Below are 10,720 nucleotides of genomic sequence, written 5' to 3' on the forward strand. Positions count from 1 at the left end.
TGCTGGAGGCAAATACAATAAGGGTACCAAAATGTTCTTAGATAGACACATGAATGTGTGTGAAATGGAGAGTCATGAATTTTGTCTAGGCAGATGAGATTAGCATTTGATTACTAATTTATTTAGTTCAGCACAACATTGTGGACTGAAGGGCCTGTTCCTGTTGGGGTACTGTTCTGTGTAAAAGTGAGTGACAAAAGGGCTTTAGTTTTGCACTTGCAAAGTCAGATTCTGCCCCCTAGAGTTTTTCTAGTGATTTTGAATGTTTCTGCATTTGGATTCAACTGTGAAACCTCAGAGCTTATTTGTCTATAACGGGCTAAACAGTAGCAGTTTCTCACCCAATTACTGCAACAATACCATCACTTTCATTCCTCCCACTAAAGAAAACATCCAACATTATAGATGCAGACACTGAGTACCTACACTGTGGTGTTTCATACAATACAAATAATCACAGTCCTTGCTTAAAGGTTGTGCTGCTACACTGACATTCCCCATGTACATTATGTATTCCATTTTTCTTTCAAAAGCCCAATTCCCAGTTACGTGCCAACAGGCTGCACTTACTTTTTTCTGAAAGCTGCGTTTCTCATCCTAGCATTATTAGATCAGATATTTCTTCTTTCAACAACTTACCTTCAAGATATGTATGTACAAACCTTATTTTTTCATCCAGAAATCTCATTCCCTAGTTTCTGCTGACTGGCAGATCTGATATTTCACTTTCAGAAAGCATACTTGTAGCTATTGACTGGCAGTACACACTCACACTTCACATTTTCTTTTGCTAGATTTCAACTCCCAGTTACTTACTGATTGATAGATAAGTTTCGTCTGAACTTTCTTTATCATGGCAAACATACATCCATCGACCACCAGTCAGGACAAAGTTCACTGTGTCAGCTATGGTGTAGGTAAAAATATTATTAAACTTCATGTTTATAGCCTGTCCATGTTGAGAAACAATAAGAAAATCTTTTACAGGTTATTTTTCTAGTCTTATATTGCAACCAAAACAATAACATACTGGTTTGCCCAGAGAATTTTAAGCAGTCAGACTTAAAATTTACCATAAAATGTAGTAAAACTTCCATTTTAAACTCATTTTAATAAATCTTTTAATATTGAGTAACACCAATAATCAGAACATCACAAACAATTATCAGTGAAGTTGTCACTGGTTATAATATTCACCAAGTTCTACACCATTTACACTGTTCATCTGGTTTTGAAGTATAATAAATAAAAGTTGAAGAAAGATGCAAAACATTTCCATACAAGGGAATGGAAATTCTAATTAGTGGATTAATTCTAATGTTTTCACACTTTTCCTAAGAGTTTAACACCAATATTGTAGTCATCTTGGAATTCAAGAGCAGAATCTAATTATACCCAGTAAGATACAAAAAATGCTAGAAAAACTCAGCAAGTTAGGCAACAACTATAGAGGGAAAAAAGTCGTTAACATTTGTGGCTGAGATCCTGGTCTTGGCTCAAAACATCTACTGTTTATTCCCCTCCCTAGATGATGCGTAATTTGCTGAGTTCTTTCAGCATTTTGTTTGTGTTGCTCAAGATTTCCAACCTCTGCAGAACCCTTTTTTATTTATGCCTGTTAATACTGTTACAGCTGGAGTACTGAACCTGTCATTTCCCTCTGTACTGAACTTTATATTGAATCAATTGCACGGCCCAGTCTTTGAGATTCTTTGGCATATTGTTGATGGAATCACAACTGAGAACATGGACTAACACAAGATCATAAATCCCTTTGATTTAAATTGGATTTGTCCTGTGGATAGAAGGCAAAGTAGAACTGAGCTACATTTTGAAATTCTTTTCCTTTGGCTTAATCCTTTAAATTACATGTACTTTACTGTGGGTGTTTAGTTGATATGCTAATTTTAAAATGTTTTGAATCATTTTGTAATGTAAATTATTTTTCTCATTTGTTTTTATTCTGAGTATCAGGAACATCTAACCTTCAGAATCTATAGTTTTAAAGTTGGCAGAACTGGGTGAATTGAGGGTAAAGTTATGCCAACGGTCTAGGCCAGGGGTGTCAAACTCAAATACACAGTGGGCCAAAATTTAAAAATCGGTACAAGTCGAGGGCCGGACTGGTTCAGCGTTTATTGCAAAACTTATTGAAATGAATTTATTACACATATTAACCTGGAACTAACAAAGCTTAGGTTATTGCCTACAAAAACAACATTGAACATTAAATAAATAAAAAATCTGTTGCATTTATTTCTTATGGCTTTATCTGCAGCTTTTCCGGAGTAATTTCTAATGAAAACATTTTTCCAGAGGCCAACACTCTGTGATTCACACTAGTCTAAGCCAGATACTTGGCATCTCATCTTGGATGCAAGTTCATCAATGTTTGGAGTCAGGCTCTGAGCTGAGGAAATCCTCAGAATTGAGTGAAGGTGTTCATCAGAAAGACGACTCCTGGGTGATGTTTTGTTTATCTTCATCAAAGAGAACAGTTGTTCACACAGATATGTGCTGCCAAACATAGAGAGCATTTGAGCAGTTTGGGTACGCAGCTGGGGCATTGTGTTGGGAATGAAACGTAGAAACTGTGCAGCGCCCACCGAGTCATACTTTGCCTTGAGTGTGTCACTACATTGGAGTTCAATCAGCTCCATTTGTATGTTGGTTGGTGCGCTTTCCACGTCAGCTGCAAATGGATTACTGAGCAGTTCAAACCTGCTTTTTTGGGCTTCAAAGTCGGCAAATCGCCATGTGAAGTCGGCACCAAGTATGCTAAGGTTTTCAGCAAACTTTGCACGTGGGAACACTGCGGTAGAAACCTGCTCTTTCATAGTTTGGCAACACGGAAAATGGCTCAAGTTTTCTTGCTGCATCTGCGTCTCCCACAGGCGCAGCTTGGTTTTAAAAGCCCTCACTGCAGCGTACATGTCTGTGATCACACGACCCCGCCCCTGAAGCTGCAGGTTGAGCGCATTGAGATGGCTCTTGATGTCACACAGAAACGCCATTTCACAAAGCAACTTTTTATCCTGGAGCTCTGTTGTGTCTTTCCCTTTGCTTTCCATGAACTGACAGATCTCCTCACGCAACTCGAAACATCTTTTCAGCACTTTTCCTTGGCTTAACCATCACACCTCTGTGTGATAGGGCAAATCATTATATTCTGAACCCAACTCCTCCAGAAACGACTTGAACTTGCGGTGATTCAAACCTTTGGCTCTTATGAAGTTAACTGCTCGTGTTATGGTGCTCATTATATGTTCCATTTTCAAGGCTTTGCCACACAACGATTCCTGGTGTATGATGCAGTGATAAGCTGTCAGCTCACCTGCGCTGTTTTCCTCCCGCATCTTCTCCCGGATCCTGCCCACCAATCCACTCTTTTGACCGCACATCGCGGGCGCTCCATCTGTCGTCAGTCCCACAAGTTTATCCCAAGGCAGCCTCATTATATTTACACATCTGGATACCTCTTCAAAGAGATCTTTTCCAGTAGTTGTGCCATGCATTGATCTTAATCCCAAAAGTTCCTCTGTTACACACAGACTTGAGTCCACTCCACGAATGAAAATTGACAATTGGGCAGTATCAGAAGTGTCCCTGCTCTCATCCACAGCTAGGGAATATGCGATGAAATCTCTTCCCTTCCCCACCAGCTGTTGTTGTAGATTGGTGGCAAGCTCACGTACACGGTCAGCAACGGTGTTTCTGCTCAGGCTCACATTTGAAAATGCTTGCCTTTTATCTGGGCACACGACGTCGCAAACTTTCATCATGCAGTTTTTAACAAATTCTCCCTCGGTAAAGGGCCGGGCTGATTTAGCAATCTCTGCTGCCACAATAAAACTAGCCTTTACAGCAGCCTCACTTTGTGTTTTGGCTTTTGTGAACATAGCCTGCTGTGACGCCAGACTTCTTTTCAACTCTTCTACCTTCTGGAGCTTCTGTTTCTTGTCCAGATGCTTGTATTTGTCGTGGTGTTTCGTTTCATAGTGTCGTCTTACGTTATATTCTTTAATTACAGCCACACCGTCTCCGCACACAAGACAAACAGGTTTGCCCTTTATATCTGCGAACATATACTCTGCCTCCCACCTGCCTTGAAAACCCCTGTTTTCAAAGTCCACCTTTCGTTCAGCCATTTTTGGGGTGAGGGATAGCTGAAAGTTGACCACACGTGACTAGCGCCATAAGGATGCTGATGAGAGAGTAAGGCAAGCGCGAGCAATGCACTGGCAGTGCATTGTGGGATTTGTAGTATTAGTGGTGCATGCAATAGTGGGCCAGCTCTGATAGAAAAAAAAATTATTCATTAATGATATTCAGGAAATAAACCAGGGAAACCGAATAAACACTAAAAACCCTGAAAACCTGGTACCTGAATAAACTCAGCATTAGCCATATATACGCCATAGGCGCTTCGATTACTGGGGCCAGCTTTAATAGTAATTAGATATTATCTCGCGGGCCAAAGATAATTCCACCGTGGGCCGGATTTGGCACGCAGGCCTTGAGTTTGACATATATGGTCTAGGCTGTCAATAATTCTGTGTTTCCTCAGTGCTTCACCAAGAACACTGAAATAAATCACATTCTTCTGTCTCCCGATCAGGTAAATTTAGACAAATTCATTTTAAAATCAAAGCAAGGTGAACTAGGCCAACGTAAGCAATTCAACAACTTAACAATAATTTATGTAATTCCTATTAAACTTTTGATGTACATTTGTTCAACTGAAAAGAACTTCATCTTGCACTTGCAATTATTGCCATTTGTAAACTCCTAAGGAAACATAACCTGCTCCCTGAAGCAAAATTGCCTCAGACTGATAACAGTATCTCCACATTGAAATATAACATACTCACTATGTATTTTTTGGGACAGAGGCATATCTTAAGTAGAACGGATTTAGTGACACACTAGTGTCAGTCAGTGCTCTGTAAGCAATGAGCAATGAGCCTAGTTTGCCCTTGGTTCTTGCACATTACCGACTTTTTGCGATGAGAGCTGATTAAATCCATAGGATATTTGTGAGGCTGATGAAGTGTCAGGATTGAAAGACATAGGTGAAAAATATTGAACCTTCTGCACAAGAGGCTGCTGGCCCTATAACCTTGCATGCATTATCATGCAAAAGCTGTCACTCCATGATTGAAGTGATGGGATGTTTCAAGAAAAGGCCACGTTACTGTTGGTTCGAATAATGGATGACTCTGAGATATAATGTAAGGAATAAAGCATAATCAAAATACTTGGGAGGCTGAAAACAGATGCAGGGTTACAATGAAGGCCTGCTTGTTTTTCATATTGCAGTGGAATCTTAACCATGGTGTGCAGCTATATAACTGTGGTGAACTACATATACCTGTCTGGACTGCTCCTGTGGCTTCTCCCACAGACCCCTGCTGACTGCTCCTGTGGCTCCTCCCACAGACCCCTGTATAAAGGCGATTGAGGCCTGAGCCCGGCCTCATTCTCCAGGATGTAGTGTTGTTCATTCTTCCAGTCAATAAAAGCCGATATCTCGCTTCTTACGTCTCAGAGTGAGTTATTGATGGTGCATCAATTTTATTGACTGAAAGTTAAAACATGGAAACCGTTTTATGTCCGGAAAGATTAGATTTGGACCCCCAAGACCCTGAAGCAGCTCTTGCCTTTGAACTCTGGCTTGCATGCTTCCAATCATACTTGGAGGAGGTTCGTGCAACTGACCCCGCTGTTAGGCACAGAATTCTCCTCTCGAGAGTTGCCCCAAAAGTTTATTCATTCATCAGGGACCTGTCGACCTACGAAGGGGTGCTTGATGCCCTCAAAAGACAGTACCTTCGGCCAGTGAACACCGTCTATGCCAGACATCGCTTGGCCACGCGCAGACAGCGCCCTGCGGAGTCGTCCGCCGAATTTCTCCGAGCTCTACAGGCACTCGTGCGGACTTGTGACTGCAAAACGCTCATGGCGGAACAGCATGCGGAACTCTTGGTACGAGACGCCTTTGTGACCGGAATTAGGTCAGTGTATGTGTGCCAGAGGCTGCTGGAAAATGCTGATCTTACCTTACGCTCGGCGATCGAGACGGCCAACACACTGGAGGCTGCTCTGCACAACGCTGACGCTGTCCAGCCGCGCAATTCCCCGCCGGTTCCGTGGACACCTCCGACCCCGCCGCCACCGGTTCCCGCGAGCGAATTCGCCAACGCCACTGCCAGTCGTGGTTCCACGCACTCCCTGAACCCAACCAAGCGAAAGCTGTGTTATTTCTGTGGGCTTGAGAAACATCCTCGAAACCGTTGCCCAGCTCAAGAAGCGACCTGCTCCAGCTGCGGAAAACCGGGCCATTTCGCCAGAGCCTGTAAGTCTAAACCACGCGCGGGGTCGAGCAGCGCTGCGTTTGAGACGTGGGGGCCGCCATCTTCCATGCCCGGATGTGGGCGGCCATCTTTGCTGGCGTCACCATGCCCCGCCCCCGACTCACCGGTGTTTACCGGGCACCAAGACGGCATTTCAACTCTGGCCACCGTAAACCTCGACCAAAGCACTCCGCACCAGCTCGCAAGGTCAATGATGGACATCCTGGTGGAGGGACACAGGACTAGCTGCCTGTTTGACATGGGCAGCACTGAGAGTTTTATTGACCCGGACACAGTGCAACGCTGTGGACTCATGACACGGCTGGTAAGTCACAGGATCACCTTGGCTTCTGAGTCGCATTCCACAGACATCCGGGTGGGTTGTGTAGCGACATTGGTGGTGCAGGGCACAGAATATCGAACTTTGCGCTACTGGTCACGCCTCGACTATGCGCACCTGTGCTATTGGGGCTGGACTTCCAGAGCAATCTCGAAAGTGTGACTATGGCATATGATGGGCCTCTCCCACCGCTCACTGTCAGGAATCCTCAGTTTGGTAAGACTTCGCCATATACCCCGTTACCGCACACACATACACACCGAACCACACGTCACGCCCAGCACCATGCCGATAGCTGTGCTACTGACACTACTTGCAGCCTCTCCACCCTCAAGATCCCTCCCCCATCGCTGTTTGCCAATCTGACCCCCGACTGTAAACCGGTGGCGACTAAAAGCAGGAGGTACAGTGCAGGGGACAGGGCCTTCATTCAGTCAGAGGTGCAGCGGCTGCTCGGGGAGGGAATCATCGAGCCAAGCACAAGCCCTTGGCGGTCCCAGGTGGTTGTTGTTCGGACTGGGCAGAAAAATAGAATGGTTGTGGACTATAGTCAGACCATCAATAGGTTCACGCAGCTTGACGCGTACCCCCTACCCCGCATCGCGGATATGGTCAACCAGATAGCTCAGTACAAGGTGTACTCGACAATAGATCTGAAATCCGCTTATCACCAGCTCCCCATCCGCCCAGAGGACCACCCCTACACCGCCTTCAAGGTGGGCGGCAGGCTCTATCACTTCCTGCACGTCCCATTTGGTGTCACCAATGGTGTCTCAGTCTTCCAGAGGGAAATGGACCGGATGGTGGACCAGTACAACCTGAAGGCCACATTTCCCTATCTAGATAACATCACCATCTGTGGTCACGACGCCAACCTCCAACGATTTTTCCAAGTGGCCGAAGTTTTGAACCTTACTTATAACAGGGACAAGTGTGTGTTCAGAACCACCCGACTCGCTATCCTTGGGTATCTCGTGGAAAACGGGATCATTGGCCCTGACCCCGACCATATGCGCCCCCTGTTAGAACTCCCTCTTCCCACCACTCTCAAAGACCTCAGACGGTGCCTGGGTTTTTTTTCCTATTACGCCCAATGGGTCCCCCATTACGCAGACAAGGCCCGCCCCCTGGTCAAGTCTACCACTTTTCCCCTCTCTGCTGAGGCCTGCGTGGCCTTCAGCTGCATTAAAGGGGACATTATCAAAGCAACGATGCATGCGGTGGACGAGACCATTCCCTTCCAAGTAGAGAGTGATGCCTCCGATTTCACGCTGGCTGCTACCCTCAATCAGGCAGGCAGGCCAGTAGCATTCTTTTCTTGTACCCTTCAAGGCTCTGAAATTCGGCACTCCGCGGTGGAGAAAGAAGCCCAGGCCATAGTGGAAGCTATTAGGCACTGGAGGCACTATCTCGCCGGCAAAAGGTTCACCTTGCTGACCGACCAGCGCTCGGTTGCGTTCATGTTCAACAACCAACAGCAGGGCAAAATCAAAAATGATAAAATTTTGCGGTGGAGAATAGAACTCTCCACCTACAACTTTGACATCCTGTACCAGCCTGGCAGACTCAATGAGCCCCCTGATGCCCTATCCCGGGGAACGTGTGCTAGCGCACAGCTCGACCAGATGTATGCCCTTCATGCACATCTTTGCCATCCGGGGGTCACCCGATTTTACCATTTTGTTAAAGCCCGGAACCTGCCGTACTCCCTGGAGGACATCAGGACGATGACCAGGGACTGCCAAGTCTGCGCTGAGTGCAAACCGCACTTCTCTACCGTCCTGAAACGGCGCAACTTGTCAAGGCCACCCGCCCTTTTGAGCGACTGAGTGTTGACTTTAAGGGCCCCCTTCCCTCCACCGACTGCAATGTCTATTTTCTCAATATTATTGACGAGTACTCGCGATTCCCCTTTGCCATTCCCTGCCCCGACACCACTACCACATCCGTCGTAAAAGCCCTGCGCCAGCTCTTCACTCTGTTCGGATATCCCTGCTATATCCACAGTGATAGAGGGTCCTCCTTTATGAGTGACGAGCTGCGCTGGTACCTGCTAGCTAGGGGCATTGCTACTAGTCGGACCACGAGTTATAATCTCCGGGGAAATGGACAGGTGGAGAGGGAAAATGCCACAGTGTGGAAGGCCACACTTTTAGTCCTTAAGTCAAAAGGGTTGCCGGTCTCTCGATGGCAGGAGGTCCTCCCTGAGGCACTCCACTCTATCCGCTCCCTGTTATGTACGTCCACCAATGCCACCCCTCACGAGCGCCTATTCTCTTTTCCCAGGAAGTCTGTCACTGGGACCACCCTACCAGTTTGGCTGACGTCCCCAGCGCCAGTGCTGCTCCGGAAACGTGAGGAGTAATAAATACTCCCCGCTGGTCGAGAGGGTTCACCTTCTACATGCGAACCCCCAGTATGCCTACGTGGTCTTGCCTGATGGGCGGGAGGACACGGTCTCTGTCCGCGACCTGGCGCCCGCAGGAGCAGCAGACCACTACCCCGTACACTCCCCGGTAACTATGGACCCTGTACCCGAGCTGACACCGCGCACACCGTGCCCCACACAGACTCCTCATGACGCTCATGTACCAGGCATCTTGTACGCGTATATTCCGGGCGCCTCGCACACACGTGAGGGATCCCTGACACCTCCAGTTAGGCCAGAACCAGCACAACCTCCGTCTCCTGTGCAATCGCAGCCGGAGCTACGTAGATCGCAGCGACAGATTCGACCACCTGATAGACTTAACCTGTAAATATACTTGTAAGAAACTTCACCCCATGGGGACTCTCTTTTAAAACAAAGGGGGGGTGAATGTGGTGAACTACATATACCTGTCTGGACTGCTCCTGTGGCTCCTCCCACAGACCCCTGTATAAAGGTGATTGAAGCCTGAGCCCGGCCTCATTCTCCAGGATGTAGTGTTGTTCATTCTTCCAGTCAATAAAAGCCGATATTTTGCTTCTTACGTCTCAGAGTGAGTTATTGATGGTGCATCAATAACCAGAGTGTCTACTTGGCAAATGTTATGTATGACAAGTAGGCTTTTTGAAAAGGGGTGGGGGTCATTTTGGCTGCAGCCACTGGTGGCAGTTTCTGGATCATTCCAACATCAAAAAATACATGGGAGGATCCACGATTCGCCCATACTCTACTAGAGGCCTTAACAGAAGATGCACGGTGCACGCACAAAACATATAGTCAGTACCTGTTTCCCAGGGCACCAATAGCAAACACCAGAGGTCATATGTACAAAATTAAGGGAGGGAAGTTTAGGGGAGACATCAGGGGTAAATTTTTTTACACAGAGGGTTGTGAGTGCCTGGAATGACTTGCCAGGGATGGTGGTGAAGGCTAAAACATTAGGGGTATTTAAGAGCCTCTTGGACAGGCACATGGATGAAAGAAGAATGGAGGGTTATGGGGTAGTGTGGCTTTAGTATTTTTTTTGTATGGATTATATGGGTTGGCACAACATGGAGGGCTGAAGGGCCTGTACTGTGCTGTAGTGTTCTATGGTTCTATATCACATACATTGCTCACAAAACAAACTATTACCACAAGTAAAGTAATAAAATACAATATAATTAACATTGCATGTAGTGCACAGCACAGGTAAACAGTGAACAGTAAACAATAAATACTAAACAGTAAACAGCTTGATGTCCTAGTGACGTGACTTCAGTGGTGATGGGGTATTTGCTAGTCTCACAGCCTGAGCGAAGAAGCTGTTATCCAGTCCAGGAATCCTAGTCCAAATACTCCTGTATTTCTTTTTTGATGGTAGTGGGTCAGAGAGATTGTGGAATGGGAGGTAGGGATCCTCAATGATGCTTCAGGCTTTCGTCTGCAACGGTCCTGGCGAATGTCTCAAATAGGGGAAGAGGGAATCTTCTTGGTTTGCTTCTCCTATCCTTTGTAGGGTCTTGCAGTCTGATGCCTCACAGTTTCTGTACCACACAACGATGCAGCCAGGCAGAACACTCTCGGTGGTGCTCCTGAAGAAAGTTGTTAGAATGATAG

The 10,720-nt window shown here is 46.3% G+C and overlaps 1 pseudogene; it reads right to left on the reverse strand.

The window, feature by feature from the left end:
- Nucleotides 1-2,186: 2,186 nt before the first annotated feature.
- LOC140723324 (general transcription factor II-I repeat domain-containing protein 2-like) lies at nucleotides 2,187-4,211 on the reverse strand (annotated as a pseudogene).
- Nucleotides 4,212-10,720: the final 6,509 nt, after the last annotated feature.

The sequence above is a fragment of the Hemitrygon akajei genome, chromosome 3, assembly GCF_048418815.1.
Source record: "Hemitrygon akajei chromosome 3, sHemAka1.3, whole genome shotgun sequence".
Classification (NCBI taxonomy): Eukaryota; Metazoa; Chordata; class Chondrichthyes; order Myliobatiformes; family Dasyatidae; genus Hemitrygon; species Hemitrygon akajei.